This window comes from Rutidosis leptorrhynchoides, chromosome 10 (assembly GCF_046630445.1).
Source record: "Rutidosis leptorrhynchoides isolate AG116_Rl617_1_P2 chromosome 10, CSIRO_AGI_Rlap_v1, whole genome shotgun sequence".
In the NCBI taxonomy this organism is placed as follows: Eukaryota; Viridiplantae; Streptophyta; class Magnoliopsida; order Asterales; family Asteraceae; genus Rutidosis; species Rutidosis leptorrhynchoides.
In genome coordinates this window covers 214,552,193-214,577,136 of record NC_092342.1, presented here as the reverse complement: position 1 = coordinate 214,577,136, position 24,944 = coordinate 214,552,193, and positions in this window count along the sequence as shown.

The window sequence follows — 24,944 nt, the reverse complement described above, 5'->3', positions numbered from 1 at the left end:
ATATAAAGTATTTAATCTAATATTTTGTTTACGTTTCAAGTTATAATATATATACACATATACATATATAATCATATTCGTTTAATGGTTCATGAATCGTTGAAACTTGGTTGAGGTTGAATGAATGTATGAACATAGTTTAAAATTCTTGAAATTTAACTTAACAAATATTGCTTATCGTGTCGGAAACATATAAAGATTAAAGTTTAAATTTGGTAGGAAATTTCCGGGTTGTCACAATATTTACTTGAATTCTTCCGATGTGGATACCGAGTCTGACACATCTTTAACTGCCCGAGATGCTATCACACCCTAAACTGATGACGAGGTGTTATCTAAGTCTGGTCGGCAACCTGAGCTCGAGGATGTAATGACCGATAACGCAATACGAGAAAACAACACTTTTTAAAAAACAAGCACACCAGAACAATACATTATCGCGACAAACAAAACCCTGCGCATCGCGCTTTATAAAGGGGTTTCAAGACAGTCAGTTTCCAGACCTGAGGACAAATTCCTGCAAATTTGCACGGCGCGCACCAATTAGCGCGGTGCGCCATAACACGAACTAGGACCAGCAACTTTTTAAGATAAAACCAATTTTCCAACAAAGCAAGTTTGATTATACCAAGGCTTGTTTAACGACGTACAAAGTCAACATAGAACAAATGTATATAAGTTGGCAAAACGGTTTCAATAACCCATACGATTGAACGGTGTAATTACGACCCAAATATACATTTAGACGAGTTACGACTCTATAAACCAACCTGATACCAGGAGCATAATCCCGAGGATTTACCAAATCCTCAATCCACGTCTGAATATTCAAAAGCTACCCCATCATAAGCTCAACAACACTAAAGCATCTAGTTTAACAACTAGAATCCTTCTTTAAGTCAAACGGCACCTATAAAAAGGTAAACAACGAGAGGGTAAGCTTATGCTTAGTGAATGCAACAATTATACATATACATATATAATCTACTTACTTGCAAACACTTACACAAATACCGCATACGAGCTAGCAATCCAATTAGCATACAATCACAATGTATAATGCTAAATAGCCACAATGTACAACAAGCTGGAAACGCCAATAGCATCTATTCATAATAATATAATATGCTAATACAAAAATTACACAACCATGGTTAACCATAAGCACAAGGAAATAGTACTCGCGAAGGACCATCAGTGTTAACAACAATCATTTGTGTACATACGCCATGTATTACTAACCCATAGATGGTATTGAATGCCCGAACTTTAAATCCACCCATCACGTAAAATGTGGTATCGAACGCCCGAACACTTTACGCCCCCGCACACATGATGATATGGTATCGAATGCCTGAACTTTAAACCCATATCGCATGCCCACAAATGATGATGAGGTAGTGACGCCCGAACTTTAAACCCTCATCACATGCCAACATGATGTGGTATCGACGCCCGAACTTTAAACCCACAACGCATCCCACACAAGTAAATACACCATATACATACACGTATAATTATTCCACTCACCTTGGAATGCTCGCACAAGACGGTTAATATGATTTCTGTCCGAATATCCGAGCAAGTAGTTACCTATATCACACATAGGCACAATATACACATAAATATACATTCTCTAAAAAAGAATCCGACACCATCATCCTTCAGCTGAGGGATCACACCTTGGTCTCCAAAACCACCCATTTAACACCTAATGCACACAATCCAATTACCACTTCGGGGGGAAATTTAAACCCACTCTACAAAGTACAATTTAACCCAAATTATACTTGACGCCAATTAGAGCAACCTAGGTCCCGACACTAGATCACTAGCTAGTTAGTAATCATATTAAAATGTCACTTACGTAAATTCTTACAATATACGCAATATTGACCCATATGTCACTTGACCACATTTGACTTATGTCAAACTCACCCATATTCACTAGTGGTTAGTGATTATTCTCAAAAATGCCAATTAACACATAAATCAAATATCTACATACTTGATTCACCAAAACATGAAGCAAACTTAGTTTTGACAACAATTCAAGGGCAACACCCACTTTGACCAATAACTTGTTCTTAAGAACAACAAAATAACCAACACACTTCCCACTAGTGATTAACACTCAGAATCATGATAAACTAAACCAGTTTTGTCATCTAACCCTAAAACCGCAATATTAGGGTTCCTTTAGCCAAATCATACACTAAAACCCCCAATTTCATAAGAAATAAGGTTTATAACCCATCACCAACTCAAACCCTAAATCAAATCAAGAATAAAATACTAAAATTGGGATATAGGATTTACCATAGCACACAAACAAAGCCAAGAAGCTAGACACACCAAGAAGAACGAAGATCCACTCCAATTTGGGTAGAAATCACCAACATCTTTACCCATTCAAGCCTTCTCTCACCAACTCTCCTCTCTCTCTCTAGAAGGTTTGGTTGGTAAGAAACGGAGATAAGAATGAGATCTAGATCTTGTTTGGGGTATAAAACTGTCCATAAATGAAAAGACCAAAGTACCCCACTTAAGTTAACAAAATTACAAACCTACCAAAACTGTCAACACATTTTGTGTGGAACGCAAAAATTTGCACGGTGCACAGTATGAGTAACCCGTCTTTTTCCCGGTGTGCAAAAATATGTGTGGTGTGCGGTATAAGGTGTTTCTAAATCATAATGTTACAAGTATTAGGTAACCCGTCTTTTGTGCGGTGCGCAAAAATGTAATTTCAGCTCAGAATGTTACAATACTCCGCCAATTAAATTGGATCACATCCCCGTGATCCACTAACACACGCACTTCTAATGATCGAATCGTCTGCTGAGGGACATGAAAAGCACCTTGTAACCCTACACATTCCTCCCAAGCTTCTACCAGCAACAAGCCACGTCCATAAGCAAATCACTCAATGCGATATACTAGGTCCATTACGACGTGAACAAAGTCTTGCATTAATCTAAATCTAGAAGGATTCATGTCGTGATAAGTACTCCATACTTCAACGGCTCACACAGGCATAACACAACCGGACGCAAGTTCGTTTATTCGCAAGCATTCATTTTCCACACAATAAACCGGTAATTCTTTTTCCATACAATTTGATAAGTCGATGCCAACAGGGCAGTCAACACACTCCTCTAATGAGAACTTCTTTTGCACTGTGCGCAAAAATATGCGCAATGTGCAGTATAAGTAATTCGTCTTTTGCTCGGTGCGTAAAAATATGAACAGTGTGCGATATAAGGTGTTTCAAGATCAGAATGTTACAACTATAAGGAAATCCGTCTTTTGCGCAGTGCACAAAAATGTAATTTCAGCTCAGAATGTTACAGAGGAAGACGAAGACAATTCCAACGCTGAGGATAACCCATTGGTTGACTTCTCTAATTGAGAGGAATTCGAAGGAGAAAAGGAACCTGAGGAGGAACAGAACTCCGAGAAAGAAAAGGCTGGGAACTCACATACTATAGTACAAGGTTCACGAAATCCTATCTTACATATTACTCCACCTGTTGTACTTTCTAACCTCAGTGTACTATCACATTCTGAGAATCCACGTAAGTGCTAGATTTTACCTATCTCTAATGACAACGGAACATCGCGTTATTATGGTTTAAGTATTCCACTACCCCGTGCTGGTGGAATTTGTATGCACAATCGGTTGGTCCTGACCAGGCTTATGCTATAACCTGGGAAAAACTTAAGATAATGATGATTGAGGAATATTGCCCACGCCACGGGATCAAGAGGATGGAAAGGGAATTCAGTGAGCTGAAACTATAAGGTACTAATTTAACCAGTTACAAATAAGAAGTTTATCTATCCCTCGTTAATGGACCCGAGTGTGACGACACCCGGGAATCTTAAGGGTGAACAATATCTTAATATTTCGACCAGGGGATTCAGAAGGACATGCTTCCTAAAGGAATGACAACTGCTCAAATCGAAGGACTAATTAACCAGCGTGTAAGCAAGGTTTTAACTGTTGCGAGTTTTGAAGGTGTTATTAAGAACTATTGCCCATGAAAAGAGAGATAGACATGGGAGTCCGAGCTCTTGAATTTGAGAGTCATCGGAATCGACATCACTAGCTATACTAACCGGTTTAGAGAACTCTCATTTCTGTGCCCTTAATTGGTCACACCCGAAGTGGTGGGAATCGAGAGGTATGTGTTCGGACTGTATGCTGAGGTACTGGATTACGTTGTTTCTCTTCAGCTGAAGTCAATTCTTGGAGCCATCAAGATGGAATTTAACAGGATGAATCAAGCATTCAAATGGGAGAGATAAAGCCAACTACTGAAAAGAAAATGGCAAATGGGAAGAGGAAGTGGAACGAGGATCACACTGGTAACACTAATCAAACCTTATGTAAGAAACGGGAATCGCCTCGCAACAATGAGAAATGAACTTCTTTCAATACTAACTACAATGGAAATAAGCCATTATGTGAAATGTGGCAAACATCATGGTGGAATCTACAAGGTAGTGATATGCGATAAATGACAGAAGCTTTGCCATTTGACTGAGGATTGCAGGGCTAAAACTAAGGACTGTTTTGGTTGCAGAGAGCTGGGTCATTTCAAGAAGGATTTCCTGAAGAACAAAAGCAAGGAACCCACTCGTAGTAATGTACTCAACTTGAATGTTATAGGGGATAGCAAGAAAGCATAAACTAGTTATAGGTACATTTTTGTCTCAAAAACTATCTGAGTTTTATGTTCTGTACGTATTATCGTAATTCTGCATCACTTTCTACTAATACTAACCAAGATTTGGGGACAAAATTTTCATTAATGGGTAGATGTAAGTGAAGCGACCTGTCCTAATCCATCCGGACGAAGTCCATATCGATTACAAATGATTCACAATAGTTGGTTACATCGCGAGGTACTTGACCTCTATATGATACATTTTACAAACATTGCATTCGTTTTTAAAAGACAAACTTTCATTTCATCGAAAGTTGACGGCATGCATACCATTTCATAATATATCCAACTTTAATTGACTTAATAATAATATTGATGAACTCAACGACTCGAATGCAACGTCTTTTGAAATATGTCATGAATTACTCCAAGTAGTATCTTTAAAATGAGCAAATGCACAGCGAAAGATTTCTTTCATACCTGAGAATAAACATGCTTTCAAGTGTCAACTAAAAGGTTGGTGAGTTCATTAGTTTATCATAATCATTTATTTCCATTATTTTAATAGACCACAAGAATTTCATTTCCAGTTCTCATAAATATACGTCCCATACATAGAGACAAAAATCATTCATATGGATTGAACACCTGGTAACCGACATTAACAAGATGCATATAGGAATATCCCCTATCATTCCGGGAAATCCTTCATACATGATAAAAACAACATCAAAGTACTAAAGCATCCGGTACTTTGGATGGGGTTCGTTAGGCCCAATAGATCTATCTTTAGGATTCGCGTCAATTAGTAGATCGGTTTACTAATTCTTAGTTTACCAAGCAAAAGGGGCATATTCGGCTTCGATCATTCACCCATATAATGTAGTTTCAATTACTTGTGTCTATTTCGTAAAACATTTATAAAAATTGCGCATGTATTCTCAGCCCAAAAATATAAAGCGTAAAAAGGCAAATGAAACTCACCATACTGTATTTTGTAGTAAAAATACATAATACGATATTGAACAACTGAACAATGCAGGGTTGGCCTTGGATTCACGAACCTATATTATTCATATGTATATTAAAACACACATACTCGTAATCAAACAATTTCATATAGTATAGCTTTGTATATTATATATTTAATTTGTATATATATTTGAAATAATTATTATTTGTATAGTTATATATATATATATATATATATATATATATATATATATATATATATATATATATATATATATATATACCTAAATGGTTATATATGTGTATCTATATAAAGATTGTTAATATAATTAATTCATACTTATACGTAATATTTCTTATAAGTGTATTTTTATATACATACTAATATATAATATTAATAATAGTAATTAAAAGTCGTATTTGGTTATAATGATAATATTAATAATAACGATAATAGTGTTAATAATTCTATAAATGATACTATTAATGATAGTTTTTATAATAAATCTCATAATAATAATAATAACAGTAGTTTATAATAAACTAAATAATTTAATAGTAATAGTAATGAAAATAATAATTTTGATAATAATACCTAATATTTACTAATAATAATAATTATAACAGTCTTATTTCTAATGATAGTCTTAATAATAATACTTTTGTAAATAATAATATTAATAAAATTTTAAAATGATACTATTACTAATGTTAATGAGAATTATAATAGTTTGTATTATTTTCATACCAACAATAATAAAAATAAATCATATTCGTAATAATACTTATAATAATAATCATAGCAATGGTAAACATTAATAATCTTGTAATAATAATAATTTCGATAATGATATTAATACTAATCCTAAATGATAATAATAATACTAATAATAATGCTAATACTTAATGATAATATCAATCAATAATAACAATAATAACAATAATAATAACAATCTATAATAATAATAATAATAATAATAATAATAATAATAATAATAATAATAATAATAATAATAATAATAATAATAATAATAATAATAATAATAATAATAATAATAATAATAATAATAATAATAGAAAATGGAAACTACCTCAAAATCGAATTACAAAAAATAATGCCATCCGCCGGGCTCGAACCCGAGACCTCACGCTCACACCCTAACATTCTTAACCATGGAACCATTTCTATATTTCCTGATTATTTCTAACTCCTAAACTATATATCTATAATGCTTATGTTCTTCTTCTACAACTTCATCTGAGCAATTACTCAACCAGGATCAATCGTACACTCAAGGGTTCAAGTTCTTCCATATAATTAGCAACAATCCAACTTAGTTTGTTTGTAATACTGGAGAAAAAAAAGAGAAAAAAATAAAAAAAATAAATATACAGGCCTGCTGTCGCTACAGCTTTAACAAAAAAAAAAATGATTTCACATTTTGTTACATTATAGACTATTATTCCAACATGAAAAAGTTTTTTAATCGTATCTAGAATCAATTGAAATCATCAATTGAACTTAAAACATCAAAAAAATTACGAATTTTGCGATGAACGATTTGTTTGACTTTTGACTTCAAAACTTTGACTTGCAAATTTGAAATCAATACAAAGAATTGGGAATTAAAAACTTACAGGTAATTTGAGTATTAGATTCCAAACACAACTGCATTTTTACTTTTTGAAAATTCATTCGTAATCAAAATATGATGAAAAAGATGAAGAATAAGGTGTAGCGTGAAATGTCCCGTTCTTATTGATTAAAAATGTTCCATATTAATTGATTTCGTTGCGAGGTTTTGACCTCTATATGAGACGTTTTTCAAAGACTGCATTCATTTTAAAACAAACCATAACCTTTATTTCATCAATAAAGGTTTAAAAAACTTTACGTAGATTATCAAATAATGATAATCTAAAATATCCTGTTTACACACGACCATTACATAATGGTTTACAATACAAATATGTTACAACAAAATAAGTTTCTTGAATGCAGTTTTTACACAATATCATACAAGCATGGACTCCAAATCTCGTCCTTATTTAAGTATGCGACAGCGGAAGCTCTTAATAATCACCTGAGAATAAACATGCTTAAAACGTCAACAAAAATGTTGGTGAGTTATAGGTTTAACCTATATATATCAAATCATAATAATAGACCACAAGATTTCATATTTCAATACACATCCCATACATAGAGATAAAAATCATTCATATGGTGAACACCTGGTAACCGACATTAACAAGATGCATATATAAGAATATCCCCATCATTCCGGGACACCCTTCGGATATGATATAAATTTTGAAGTACTAAAGCATCCGGTACTTTGGATGGGGTTTGTTAGGCCCAATACATCTATCTTTATGATTCGTGTCAATTATGGTGTCTGTTCCCTAATTCTTAGATTACCAGACTTAATAAAAAGGGGCATATTCGATTTCGATAATTCAATCATAGAATGTAGTTTCACGTACTTGTGTCTATTTTGTAAATCATTTATAAAACCTGCATGTATTCTCATCCCAAAAATATTAGATTTTAAAAGTGGGACTATAACTCACTTTCACGGATTTTTACTTCGTCGGGAAGTAAGACTTGGCCACTGGTTGATTCACGAACCTATAACAATATATACATATATATCAAAGTATGTTCAAAATATATTTACAACACTTTTAATACATTTTGATGTTTTAAGTTTATTAAGTCAGATGTCCTCGTTAGTGACCTATAACTAGTTGTCCACAGTTAGATGTACAGAAATAAATCGATATATATTATCTTGAATCAATCCACGACCCAGTGTATACATATCTCAGTATTGATCACAACTCAAACTATATATATTTTGGAATCAACCTCAACCCTGTATAGCTAACTCCAACATTCACATATAGTGTCTATGGTTGTTCCGAAATATATATAGATGTGTCGACATGATAGGTCGAAACATTGTATACGTGTCTATGGTATCTCAAGATTAGATAATATACAATACAAGTTGATTAAGTTATGAATGAGAAAAATTATCTAATCTTGTTTTACCCATAACTTCTTCATTTTAAATTCGTTTTGAATGAATCAAATTGCTATGGTTTCATATTGAACTCTATTTTATGAATCTAAATAGAAAAAGTATAGGTTTATTGTCGGAAAAATAAGTTACAAGTCATTTTTGTAAAGGTAGTCATTTCAGTCGAAAGAACGACGTCTAGATGACCATTTTAGAAAACATACTTCCACTTTGAGTTTAACCATGATTTTTGGATATAGTTTCATGTTCATAATAAAAATCATTTTCCCAGAATAAAAACTTTTAAATCAAAGTTTATCATAGTTTTTAATTAACTAACCCAAAACAGCCCGCGGTGTTACTACGACGGCGTAAATCCGGTTTTACGGTGTTTTTCGTGTTTCCAGGTTTTAAATCATTAAGTTAGCATATCATATAGATATATAACATGTGTTTAGTTGATTTTAAAAGTCAAGTTAGAAGGATTAAATTTTATTTGCGAACAAGTTTAGAATTAACTAAACTATGTTCTAGTGATTACAAGTTTAAACCTTCGAATAAGATAGCTTTATTTGTATGAATCGAATGATGTTATGACCATCATTACTACCTCAAGTTCCTTGGATAAACCTACTAGAAATGAGAAAAATGGATCTAGCTTCAAAGGATCCTTGGATGGCTTGAAAGTTCTTGAAGCAGAATCATGACACGAAAACAGTTCAAGTAAGATTTTTACTCGAAATAAGATTGTTATAGTTATAGAAATTGAATTAAAGTTTGAATATGATTATTACCTTGTATTATAAATATAACCTACTATAAGTAACAAAGGTTTCTTGATCTTGGATGATTACTTGGAATGGATTTAGAAAACTTGGAAGTAAACTTGCAATCTTGGAAGTATTCTTGATTTTATGAAACTAGAACTTTTGGAATTTATGAAGAACACTTAGAACTTGAAGATAGAACTTGAGAGAGATCAATTAGATGAAGAAAATTGAAGAATGAAAGTGTTTGTAGGTGTTTTTGGTCGTTGGTGTATGGATTAGATATAAAGGATATGTAATTTTGTTTTCATGTAAATAAGTCATGAATGATTACTCATATTTTTGTAATTTTATGAGATATTTCATGCTAGTTGCCAAATTATGGTTCCCACATGTGTTAGGTGACTCACATGGGCTGCTAAGAGCTGATCATTGGAGTGTATATACCAATAGTACATACATCTAAAAGCTGTGTATTGTACGAGTATTAATACGGGTGCATACGAGTAGAATTGTTGATGAAACTGAACGAGGATGTAATTGTAAGCATTTTTGTTAAGTAAAAGTATTTTGATAAGTGTCTTGAAGTCTTTCAAAAGTGTACAAATACATATTAAAACACTACATATATATACATTTTAACTGAGTCGTTAAGTCATCGTTAGTCGTTACATGTAAGTGTTGTTTTGAAACCTTTAGGTTAACGATCTTGTTAAATGTTGTTAACCCAATATTTATAATATCAAATGAGATTTTAAATTATTATATTATCATGATATTATGATGTATTAATATCTCTTAATATGATATATATATACATTAAATGTCGTTACAACGATAATCGTTACATATATGTCTCGTTTCAAAATCATTAAGTTAGTAGTATTGTTTTTACATATGTAGTTCATTGTTAATATACTTAATAATATGTTTAATTATCATAATATCATGTTAACTATATATGTATCCATATATATGTCATCATATAGTTTTTACAAGTTTTAACGTTCGTGAATCACCGGTCAACTTGGGTGGTCAATTGTCTATATGAAACCTATTTCAATTAATCAAGTCTTAACAAGTTTGATTGCTTAACATGTTGGAAACACTTAATCATGTAAATAACAATTTCATTTAATATATATATAAACATGGAAAAGTTCAGGTCACTACAGTACCTACCCGTTAAATAAATTTCGTCCCGAAATTTTAAGCAGTTGGAGGTGTTGACGTATCTTCTGGAAATAAATGCGGGTATTTCTTCTTCATCTGATCTTCTCTTATTGGCAGGAAGTGTGCTGACTTAGTGAGACGATCAACTAGTACCCAAATAGTATCATAACCACTTGCAGTCCTTGGCAATTTAGTAATGAAATCCATGGTAATGTTTTCCCATTTTCATTCCGGGATTTCAGGTTGTTGTAGTAGACCTGATGGTTTCTGATGTTCAGCTTTGACCTTAGAACACGTCAAACATTCTCCTACATATTTAGCAATATCGGCTTTCATACCTGGCCACCAAAAATGTTTCTTAAGATCCTTGTACATCTTCCCCGTTCCATGATGTATTGAGTATCTGGTTTTATGAGCTTCTCTAAGTACCATTTCTCTCATATCTCCAAATTTTGGTACCCAAATTCTTTCAGCCCTATACTGGGTTCCATCTTCCCGAATATTAAGATGCTTCTCCGATCCTTTGGGTATTTCATCCTTTAAATTTCCCTCTTTTAAAACTCCTTGTTGCGCCTCCTTTATTTGAGTAGTAAGGTTAGTGTGAATCATTATATTCATTGATTTTACTCGAATGGGTTCTCTGTCCTTTTTGCTCAAGGCGTCGGCTACCACATTTGCCTTCCCCGAGTGGTAACGAATCTCAAAGTCGTAATTATTCAACAATTCACTCCACCTACGCTGCCTCATATTCAGTTGTTTCTGATTAAATATGTGTTGAAGACTTTTGTGGTCAGTATATATAATACTTTTGACCCCATATAAGTAGTGCCTCCAAGTCTTTAATGCAAAAACAACCGCGCCTAATTCCAAATCATGCGTCGTATAATTTTGCTCATGAATCTTCAATTGTCTAGACGCATAAGCAATCATCTTCGTCCGTTGCATTAATACACAACCGAGACCTTGCTTTGAGGCGTCACAATATATCACAAAATCATCATTCCCTTCAGGTAATGACAATATAGGTGTCGTAGTTAACTTTTTCTTCAATAACTGAAACGCTTTCTCTTGTTCATCCTTCCATTCAAATTTCTTCCCTTTATGCGTTAATGCAGTCAAGGGTTTTGCTATTCTGGAAAAGTCTTGGATGAACCTTCTGTAGTAACCAGCTAGTCCTAAAAACTGGCGTATGTGTTTTGGAGTTTTCGGGGTTTCCCACTTTTCAACGGTTTCAATCTTCGCTGGATCCACCTGAATACCTTCTTTGTTCACTATGTGACCGAGGAACTGAACTTCTTCCAACCAAAATGCACACTTTGAAAACTTAGCGTACAGTTTTTCTTTCCTCAATACTTCTAGCACTTTTCTCAAATGTTCTTCGTGCTCTTGATCATTCTTTGAGTAAATAAGTATGTCATCGATGAAAACAATGACAAACTTGTCAAGATATGGCCCACACACTCGGTTCATAAGGTCCATGAACACAGCTGGTGCGTTAGTCAATCCAAATGGCATAACCATAAACTCGTAATGACCATAACGCGTCCTAAAAGCAGTTTTTGGAATATCATCCTCCTTTTCTCGCATTTGATGATATCCAGAACGTAAATCGATCTTCGAATAAACCGACGAGCCTTGTAGTTGATCAAATAAGTCGTCAATTCTCGGCAGTGGATAACAGTTTTTGATGGTAAGTTTGTTCAACTCTCTGTAGTCAATACACAACCTAAATGTACCATCCTTCTTCTTGACAAACAAAACAGGAGCTCCCCATGGTGATGTGCTTGGTCGAATGAAACCACGTTCTAATAGTTCTTGCAGTTGGCTTTGCAGTTCTTTCATCTCGCTGGGTGCGAGTCTATAAGGAGCACGAGCTATTGGTGCAGTTCCTGGTACAAGATCTATTTGAAATTCAACAGATCGATGTGGAGGTAATCTCGGTAATTCTTTCGGAAATACATCGGGAAATTCTTTTGCGACGGGAACATCATTGATGCTCTTTTCTTCAGTTTGTACTTTCTCGATGTGTGCTAGAACAGCATAGCAACCTTTTCTTATTAGTTTTTGTGCCTTCAAATTACTAATAAGATGTACCTTCGTGTTGCCCTTTTCTCCGTACACCATTAAGGGTTTTCCTTTTTCTCGTATAATGCGAATTGCATTTTTGTAACAAACGATCTCTGCTTTCACTTCTTTCAACCAGTCCATACCGATTATCACATCAAAACTCCATAACTACACTGGTATCAAGTCAATCTTAAATGTTTCGCTAACCAGTTTAATTTCTCGATTCCGACATATATTATCTGCTGAAATTAATTTACCGTTTGCTAATTCGAGTAAAAATTTACTATCCAACGGCGTCAATGGACAACTTAATTTAGCACAAAAATCTCTACTCATATAGCTTCTATCCGCACCCGAATCAAAGAAAACGTAAGCAGATTTATTGTCAATAAGAAACGTACCCGTAACAAGCTCCGGGTCTTCCTGTGCCTCTGCCGCATTAATATTGAAAACTCTTCCGCGGCCTTGTCCATTCGTGTTCTCCTGGTTCGGGCAATTTCTAATAATGTGGTCCGGTTTTCCACATTTATAACAAACTACATTGGCATAACTTGCTCCGACACTACTTGCTCCGCCATTACTCATTCCAACACCATTTGTTCCTTTCGTTCTGTTAACCCCTGGTCCGTAGACCTAACACTTCGCCGCGCTATGACCATTTCTTTTACACTTGTTGCAAAATTTGGTGCAAAACCCCGAGTGATACTTTTCACACCTTTGGCATAGCTGCTTCTGATTGTTGTTGTTGTTGTGGTTGTAATTGTTATTGGGATGATTGTTGTAGTTGCTGTTGTTGTTGTTGTTGTTGTTGTTGTTGTTGTTGTTGTGCCGTTTGTTGTAGTTGCGATTGATGTTGCGATTGTTGGGATAGTTGTTGCGATTATTGTTGTAATTGCTGTTGTTGTTGTATTGGTGATTCTTATCACCGTTTTCCTCCCACTTTCTTTTGACTTGCTTCACATTGGCCTCTTCAGCTGTTTGTTCTTTAATTCTTTCTTCAATCTGGTTCACTAGTTTGTGAGCCATTCTACATGCCTGTTGTATGGAGGCGGGCTTGTGTGAACTTATATCTTCTTGGATTCTTTCCGGTAATCCTTTCACAAACGCGTCGATCTTCTCTTCCTCATCTTCGAATGCTCCCGGACACAATAGGCACAATTCTGTGAATCGTCTTGCGTACGTGGTAATATCAAATCCTTGGGTTCGTAACCCTCTAAGTTCTGTCTTGAGCTTATTGACCTCGGTTCTGGGACGGTACTTATCATTCATCAAGTGCTTGAATGCTGACCACGGTAGTGCGTACACATCGTCTTATCCCACTTGCTCTAGATAGGTATTCCACCATGGTAACGCAGAACCTGTGAAGGTATGCATAGCGTACTTCACTTTGTCCTCTTCAGCACACTTACTTATGGCAAACACCGATTCAACCTTCTCGGTCCATCGTTTCAATCCGATCGGTCCTTCGGTTCCATTAAATTCCAAAGGTTTACAGGCAGTGAATTCTTTGTAGGTGCATCCTACACGATTTCCTGTACTGCTAGATCCAAGGTTATTGTTGGTATGTAGCGCAGCCTGTACTGCGGCTAGGTTTGAAGCAAGAAAGGCACGAAATTCCTCTTCACTCATATTCAAGGTTTGTCGAGTAGTCGGTGCCATTTCCTTCAAAATAGTCAAATGGAACAAGTTAATCATACAGAATATTAAGAGTAGTTAATAGTATTTCGTAGCATAATATGAACTCATTTATAAAAGCTTTTTCTTCATATTAGCGTTTTATAAGTTTAAATTCGGGTAGTACCTACCCGTTAAGTTCATACTTAATAGCTAATATACAATTCAACTACTACAATTCTATATGAAAAACTGATTATAATAATATTTCGCGTTCAAACTTTTATACAATATTTTACAAACTTACAATACCGCTTATTTTACATAAAGCATGAAATATAGCACACAATAGCTTTGATACAAGATAGTTGTGAAGATAATTCTAGCTAGTACACAAGTCGTTCAGCAAAGGCAATAAAGACACGTAATTCATACGTCCAGAAACAAGTCATGCATTCTGGTTTTACTAAGACTACTTCCCATCCTTGGTCTTGTGGAACATAACCATTATGGCCGTTGATAAGACAGCGTGTTGTAAGGTCGTCAAAGGGACGAGGGTTACGTAATGTCCAACAGTCCCGTAACAATCTAAAAACCTCATTTCTTACCCCAATTACCGACTCCGTCACTTGTGGGAATGTTTTGTTTAATAGTTGTAGCCCGATGTTCTTGTTCTCACTTTGGTGAGAAGCGAACATTACTAATCCGTAAGCATAACATGCTTCTTTATGTTGCATGTTAGCCGCTTTTTCTAAATCATGAAGTCCAGTATTCGGATATATTGAGTCAAAATAATTTCTTAACCCATTGCGTAAAATAGCATTTGGGTTCCCCGCAATATATGCGTCAAAGTAAACACATCGTAACTTATGGATTTCCCAATGTGATATCCCCCATCTTTCGAACGAAAGCCTTTTATAAACCAAGGCATTCTTGGAACATTCTTCGAATGTCTTACAAAGTGATCTCGCCTTAAATAGTTGTGCCGAAGAATTCTGACCGACTCTAGACAAGATTTCATCAATCATGTCTCCGGGTAGGTCTCTTAAAATATTGGGTTGTCTATCCATTTTGTGTTTTTATACTGTAAAATAGACAAGAGTTAGATTCATAAAAAAAAATACTTATTAATACAAGCAATTTTTACATATATCATAAAGCATAAGCACACTATATTACATATATTACACCACACGAATACAACTATCTTATTCTGACTCGCTCGTTTCTTCTTCTTCGGTTTTGGTTTGTTTTGCCAAGTTTCTAGGGATATATGATGTTTCCCTAATACTAGCTGTCGTTTTCCACAACGGTTTAGAAAAACCTGGTGGTTTAGAGGTTCCCGAGTCACTGTTACAACTTAAGGACTTCGGGGGTTGACGATACATATAAAGTTCATCGGGGTTGGAATTAGATTTCTCTATCTTTATGCCCTTTCCCTTATTATTTTCTTTTCCCTTTTTAAATTCAGTTGGGGTAATTTCTATAACATCATCGGAATTCTCGTCGGAATCCGATTCATCGAAGAATTGGTAATCCTCCCAATATTTTGCTTCCTTGGCGGAAACACCATTGACCATAATTAACGTTGGTCGGTTGGTTGAGGATTTTCTTTTACTTAACCTTTTTATTATTTCCCCCACCGGTTCTATTTCCTCCTCCGGTTCCTCCTCTTCCGGTTCTGATTCTTCTTCCGGTTCTGATTCTTCTTCCGGTTCCTCTTCGGGAACTTGTGAATCAGTCCAATATATATTTGACTCTTCGTTATTATTAGGTGAGTCAATGGGATTTGTGCTAGAGGTAGACATCTATCACACAATATCAAACATGTTAAGAGATTAATATATCACATAATATATACATGTTAATAATATATAGTTTCCAACAAAAATGTTAAGCAATCATTTTTAAAGAAAACACGGTCGAAGTCCAGACTCACTAATGCATCCTAACAAACTCGATAAGACACACTAATGCAAAATTCTGGTTCTCTAAGACCAACGCTCGGATACCAACTGAAATGTCCCATTCTTATTGATTAAAAACGTTCCATATTAATTGATTTCGTTGCGAGGTTTTGACCTCCATATGAGACGTTTTTCAAAGACTGCATTCATTTTAAAACAAACCATAACCTTTATTTCATCAATAAAGGTTTAAAAAGCTTTACGTAGATTATCAAATAATGATAATCTAAAATATCCTGTTTACACACGACCATTACATAATGGTTTACAATTCAAATATGTTACAACAAAATAAGTTTCTTGAATGCAGTTTTTACACAATATCATACAAGCATGGACTCCAAATCTCGTCCTTATTTAAGTATGCGACAGCAGAAGCTCTTAATAATCACCTGAGAATAAATATGCTTAAAACGTCAACAAAAATGTTGGTGAGTTATAGGTTTAACCTATATATATCAAATCATAATAATAGACCACAAGATTTCATATTTCAATACACATCCCATACATAGAGATAAAAATCATTCATATGGTGAACACCTGGTAACCGACATTAACAAGATGCATATATAAGAATATCCCCATCATTCTGGGACACCCTTCAGATATGATATAAATTTCGAAGTACTAAAGCATCCGGTACTTTGGATGGGGTTTGTAAGGCCCAATAGATCTATCTTTAGGATTCGCGTCAATTAGGGTGTCTGTTCCCTAATTCTTAGATTACCAGACTTAATAAAAAGGGGCATATTCGATTTCGATAATTCAACCATAGAATGTAGTTTCACGTACTTGTGTCTATTTTGTAAATCATTTATAAAACCTGCATGTATTCTCATCCCAAAAATATTAGATTTTAAAAGTGGGACTATAACTCACTTTCACAGATTTTTACTTCGTCGGGAAGTAAGACTTGGCCACTGGTTGATTCACGAACCTATAACAATATATACATATATATCAAAGTATGTTCAAAATATATTTACAACACTTTTAATACATTTTGATGTTTTAAGTTTATTAAGTCAGCTGTCCTCGTTAGTAACCTACAACTAGTTGTCCACAGTTAGATGTACAGAAATAAATCGATATATATTATCTTGAATCAATCCACGACCCAGTGTATACATATCTCAGTATTGATCACAACTCAAACTATATATATTTTGGAATCAACCTCAACCCTGTATAGCTAACTCCAACATTCACATATAGTGTTATGGTTGTTCCGAAATATATATAGATGTGTCGACATGATAGGTCAAAACATTGTATACGTGTCTATGGTATCTCAAGATTAGATAATATACAATACAAGTTGATTAAGTTATGGTTGGAATAGATTTGTTACCAATTTTCACGTAGCTAAAATGAGAAAAATTATCCAATCTTGTTTTACCCATAACTTCTTCATTTTAAATCCGTTTTGAATGAATCAAATTACTATGGTTTCATATTGAACTCTATTTTATGAATCTAAATAGAAAAAGTATAGGTTTATAGTTGGAAAAATAAGTTACAAGTCGTTTTTGTAAAGGTAGTCATTTCAGTCGAAAGAACGACGTCTAGATGACCATTTTAGAAAACATACTTCCACTTTGAGTTTAACCATGATTTTTGGATATAGTTTCATGTTCATAATAAAAATCATTTTCCCAGAATAACAACTTTTAAATCAAAGTTTATCATAGTTTTTAATTAACTAACCCAAAACAGCCCGCGGTGTTCTACGACGGCGTAAATACAGTTTTACGGTGTTTTTCGTGTTTCCAGGTTTTAAATCATTAAGTTAGCATATCATATAGATATATAACATGTGTTTAGTTGATTTTAAAAGTCAAGTTATAAGGATTAACTTTTATTTGCGAACAAGTTTAGAATTAACTATACTATGTTCCAGTGATTACAAGTTTAAACCTTCGAATAAGATAGCTTTATATGTATGAATCGAATGATGTTATGAACATCATTACTACCTCAAGTTCCTTGGATAAACCTACTGGAAATGAGAAAAATGGATCTAGCTTCAAAGGATCCTTGGATGGCTTGAAAGTTCTTGAAGCAGAATCATGACACGAAAACAGTTCAAGTAAGATTTTCACTAGAAATAAGATTGTTATAGTTATAGAAATTGAATTAAAGTTTGAATATGATTATTACCTTGTATAATAAATATAACCTACTATAAGTAACAAAGGTTTCTTGATCTTGGATGATTACTTGGAATGGATTTAGAAAACTTGGAAGTAAACTTGCAATCTTGGAAGTATTCTTGATTTTATGAAACTAGAACTTTTGGAATTTATGAAGAACACTTAGAACTTGAAGATAGAACTTGAGAGAGATCAATTAGATGAAGAAAATTGAAGAATGAAAGTGTTTGTAGGTGTTTTTGGTCGTTGGTGTATGGATTAGATATAAAGGATATGTAATTTTGTTTTCATGTAAATAAGTCATGAATGATTACTCATATTTTTGTAATTTTATGAGATATTTCATGCTAGTTGCCAAATTATAGTTCCCACATGTGTTAGATGACTCACATGGGCTGCTAAGAGCTGATCATTGGAGTGTATATACCAATAGTACATACATCTAAAAGCTGTGTATTGTACGAGTACGAATACGGGTGCATACGAGTAGAATTGTTGATGAAACTGAATGAGGATGTAATTGTAAGCATTTTTGTTAAGTAAAAGTATTTTGATAAGTGTCTTGAAGTCTTTCAAAAGTGTACAAATACATATTAAAACACTACATGTATATACATTTTAACTGAGTCGTTAAGTCATCGTTAGTCGTTACATGTAAGTGTTGTTTTGAAACCTTTAGGTTAACGATCTTGTTAAATGTTGTTAACCCAATGTTTATAATATCAAATGAGATTTTAAATTATTATATTATCATGAATATCTCTTAATATGATATATATACATTAAATGTCGTTACAACGATAATCGTTACATATATGTCTCGTTTCAAAATCATTAAGTTAGTAGTCTTGTTTTTACATATGTAGTTCATTATTAATATACTTAATGATATGTTTAATTATCATAATATCATGTTAACTATATATGTATCCATATATATGTCATCATATAGTTTTTACAAGTTTTAACGTTCGTGAATCACCGGTCAACTTGGGTGGTCAATTGTCTATATGAAACCTATTTCAATTAATCAAGTCTTAACAAGTTTGATTTCTTAACATGTTGGAAACACTTAATCATGTAAATAACAATTTCATTTAATATATATATAAACATGGAAAAGTTCGGGTCACTACATAGCGGTTTTTGTTTTATAAGTTTTCTGTTTTTTCTTCAACTCATAACAAATACAATCAAAAGATACAGATAATAAGGATGTTAATTCAACATTAGGAGCAGTAACTTAATTGGTGATTAGTGTTGATGGTCGACCATTAATCACAGACGAACAGCAACAAGGAGTTTAAGGAATTAGCAAAAAATAAATAAATAAATAAATAAAAAAAATAAAACGCGTGAATATACCTGCACTTATATAATATAATAAATCTTAATATTTATCTTTATCTGTTTGTAGGAATTATCTGCATTTATATATATGTATATCGTATTTATAATATCAGCATATATTTGTATTTATATTTTAATTAATCTAATTCCCTGATATAACAATAAATAATAATAATATCCGTAATATTATAAATAATAATAACAATAATATTATTATTAGCTTTAATGGTAATAATAACTATAAAATTTATGACAATAATATTAATAAGTATAATAGTATTAATAATAATAACTAATAATATTTGAATTACATTTGGATTACAATTTTAATCATGCTTATAGTAGTATTTATTTTCAAAACATTTATTTTGAGAATCCGAATCTTAAATTTATTAGACTTTTAATATTTACAATCATAAAAAGTAATAGCACAAATATGGATATTCGTATTAATAATGATAATGAAGATAATAATTATATTATTTCAACATTTAGATTTTGATTTGTAATCAAATTTACTTTGCTAATATTACATTTTATTATTTATGTAATATCTGATGATTATATAATATATACTATGTATTTTCTTATCTAATACATATACATTTTAATATATACATATAATCAATAATTGTGTATAGAATTCATGTATATTCACACGACTATATATACAATATATATATATATATTATTAATCATATAGTAATCATTCATATATATATATATATATATATATATATATATATATATATATATATATATATATATATATATATATATATATATATATATATATATATATATTCATTCTAATAGCAACTTAACTATTATATATATTATTTTACATTTTTAATTCTAGTGATTAAATTTGTATTTTATATATACATATCTTCAAATTTATATTTAAATATACGTCTTTATTTACAACTATGGTTCGTGAATCGTCGGGAATAGTCAAGGTCAAATGCATTCATGAAAAATAGTTCAAACAATTTGAGACTCGGTTTAATAGACTTTGCTTATCGTATCGGATTCATAATAAGATTAGGTTTAAATTTGTTCGGAAATTTCCGGGTCGTCATAGTACCTATCCGTTAAAGAAATTTCGTCCCGAAATTTGAGTGAGATGGTCATGGCAAACAATAAAAATGCTTTCATGACGAATATGAGTTGATAAATTGATTTTTATCATCATTGAGTGATATGGATAAAATAATTTGATTATTCGAAGAGCACAAATAAATCTATCACAAAAGAGTGAAGTGAATAAGTGCAGATTCATCTTAACTTTTGACGTAGTCATGGTTGAATTCCGGAATTCAATGGATTTATAGTTAAATACGGTGATCTTCGGTGAGTAAGGAAATTAAGATCTCTATAATTAAATACGGTGATCTGCCTCGATTACTCTGTCTGATATTTCCATGATAAATTAAGCTCTTCCGTTCCATTATTCTCACCATTCCTATACTTTTTTTCTTAATTCATACATCCAAAAGATTATGAAAATGCTTAATCCAGTTCTAATCCTTGATATTTTCCTAATTATCATTTCTGTCATCCTTTTTTTCAATCTTCCACCAGAAAATCTGTTTACTTATACTATTACTTTGGGGTGATACTATTCTTAATTCTACCGTGTCTTTATATTGCTATTCGTATTAATATCCATGATTTGTAATCTCCGTGTTGTTATTGGGCTTTATATTTTCTCTTATATTTTGGAGCTCTTTGCCTTTTCATTCTCTTCTCGACCTCTAGTAAAGAAAGTAACGGTCCAAAATTCGTAAGTATAGAGTTTTCGAATGAACTTCATGTTCTAAACAAGAAAGAACGTAATAGCACGATTTGATTTGTCAAATTACCAGAATCATTGAGAATAGAACTATCAAGGAAATATGTTCTTGATATGTTTGGAGATTAGGTAGAATGTAAGAGTCGTGTAGAATAGTACATGATGATGTTATGATTCTGTGAATCATCACGTTCCATTAGAAACTCAGCATGACTTACTGTAATATAATCACGTTGATCAAGTGTCATTATATTATACTAACTCATGCATCAATTTTTCCACACTACTTCAAAAACATTCAAATTTAAACTCGAAGGTTTTCAGAATATAGAAACTGAACAGTTTCCTTTATGATGTAATACAGATAGCACGAAGAGATAAATAATTTCGTACGAGGATATTTATGAAAATATCTTCAGAAATATCGAAGATATTTGTGATGATATTTTGGAATTTCTAAGTTCGATGGTTGATGAGGAAAGATTTCCCGCAAGATTTTAACATGAGTACGGAGCAAGATATTCGTTGAAGGTTTCATCGGATCCAGAATTAGCTGGATTCTTTGAATATATGGTATGGTCTTTGTAGTTGGCATTGGTCTCCTTCATGGTTTGATCAATCTATTTTTCAGTACCAAATTTTCTATCGAGCGTTCCTAACACTCCCTTCTTTATCATCAAACTTTTGGCCGTTTAGACCATCTGCAATTTTTCTGTTTCCTCTGCATTTAATGCAACGATTTTTGAATCATCGGTTATCAATCCGAGGTGGTTTCAGGAGAATTATGTTTTTAGATGATTAAACGTTGATGGTACTATGGTGGAATATAAAAGGTTCTCCGGTAACGACGACGAAAAAGGGCATCATATATATCAAGGTTATAGTAAGGCTAATTCGAATGAAAATCAAAGTTGATTTGTTGGAGCTGTGACAAAATTGGCTAATTTGAAAAGAAATTGCAAAGTTATTTTCAGTAATAACAACGCCAAAGGGGCTAGCACAGATACGTTTTAAATGCTTACTCAGGTTCCAAGTGTTATTAGGTGCATAACTATATGCATAAATCTTTCCTTCCGTAGATGAGATGCAGTTGGTCCATTCTCCCAATTAAGGTGTTTTCAATAATCATGAAAAGTTTGAACGCAGATTGTAATCGTCAAGATACAAGTGAGGTTTAAGATGAAATCAAGTGGCAAACTTGAAGAATTGTTTAGTTTCATATGTTATAATCAATATTTTAATTCATTTTTAATTGTCCAATCTTGATAGTCCACAGTCGATAGTCCACAGTTAACAGTCCAATAATTCATATATAGTTTAATTTATAATATTCGAATTAATTAATACGTATCGTGACCCGTGTACATTTCTCAGACTCGATCACAACTCAAAGTATATATATTATTATAGAATCAACCTCAACCCTGTATAGCGAACTCGATCATTACAGTATATAGAGTGTCTATGGTTATTCCAAATAATATATATAGATGCGTCGATATGATATGTCAAAACCTTGTATATGTGTCCCGATATTTAAAGTGCGTAAAAATAAATAACATAAATTAAATGACAATAAATAAAATTGCTAGAATTTAAATTGCGATAAATAAATTGTGATAATTAAAAATGTAATCAGTTAGCTAGGAACAGTTAGCGTGGATTCTTAACAAAATTTCTCATAGTTAATTTGTTTGTTTCTAACAAATTTTATTTTGTCCAATGTTTTCTTCATTATGCCACTTGTTGGATTCTGGTAAATCAAAATCCAAATATGAAATTGTATGAAAATGGTTATTCTGCAGTGAACGGATACATATATCGGTGGTTGTAAGTAGGATAGTAAATGACTGTTGAATCGGATTCGAAGAATGTACAGTGTAACTTATTAATGTGAAATCTAAATATTCCTCGGGTATTACCTACCCGTTAAAATATTTTCATCATTAACAGTTTGTACGAAAGAATTTTCAATTACAATCTTTATGAAAACATATATACATATATATTTTCTTCAGATGTAATCATGGATTTAATGAGTTAATATGATATTAAACTCGTTCGATTTATGGTTGAAACCAAAATTGAATAATCCGTTGAAGGCTTAAGAGATTACATAAGTATTTCTCCAATAATATTGAAATTATGAATCAATACTTCGTTATTTGTTGAGATGTGATGTTGGTTTTCGTTAAATTCTTGTGACTTCGCAAAGTACGAATGATGTTATCTGAAAAGTTTCGGGTACATCGATGATAAAAGTGTAAAATCAAATATATACTTGATTTATTATGAATTGGAATTTGTTGAATTGCGACAGAGATTGTAGTTAACGCTGGTTAAGTTACGGCCGAAGGACGTACATTATTGCATATTTGTAATATGAATTAACCGAGTAGTTAAGATTCACATAATAGCTTAGCACGGAAAGATTTATTTCAATATATATATATATATATATATATATATATATATATATATATATATATATATATATATATACATATAATTTCTTCAGAGGGAATGAGTTATTTCTTCATAACTCGTTGATACAATATACGCGTTATCGATTCGTAATGATGTCCACAGTGATTCTTGAACTAACGGAGTTTGTGATGTTATAGGTGTTGTTGATTCTGATGTTGACTGTACTGACGATGCTGGTGACGCTGACGGTACTGCTGATACTGTTGATAAAGCAAGTTTAGCTTGTTAATCACACACCATTTTTTTTTTGTTTTTTTTTTTTGGGGGTTTCTACTCTTCCTTCTATCATTTTGGTTTGCTTAACTGATTTATGGTTGGGGCTAGATTAGATAATCTCTAAGACTTTAGAGATTACATAATCGCCGCAGAATGTTTCTCCAATGAAGTTATGAATTAATACTTCGTCAGTTATTGTTGTTGGTATTCCTTGCTATCTATGGTGCGTATGACGTGATGCTCGTGGGACAGATTGTGAAGTTGAGGTTTACGACGCGGTTGTGGTTGGAGGTGGTAATGGTACCGTTGGCGTTGATGATGATGGTACTGGTTATGCTGCTGGTGCTGCTACTGGTGTTTGTAATCTTTGCACCATATTCTCCAAAGCCACTACCCGAGCGTGAAGCTCGTTGACTTCTTCTATTACACCAGGGTGGTTGTCGGTTCGGACGAGCGAATAAATAAAATCTAAAATTTGATGTAATATATAATCGTGACGAGATACTCTGGAAATGAGAGAGAAAATGGTGTTTCGGACAGGTTCACCGGTAAGTGCTTCAGGTTCTTCGTCAAGATGGCAATGTGGTGGATGGAAAGGATCGCCTTCTTCTTGTCTCCAATGATTGAGGAGGCTACAAACCCATCCCCAATTCATCCAGAATAGGTGATGACTGATTGGTT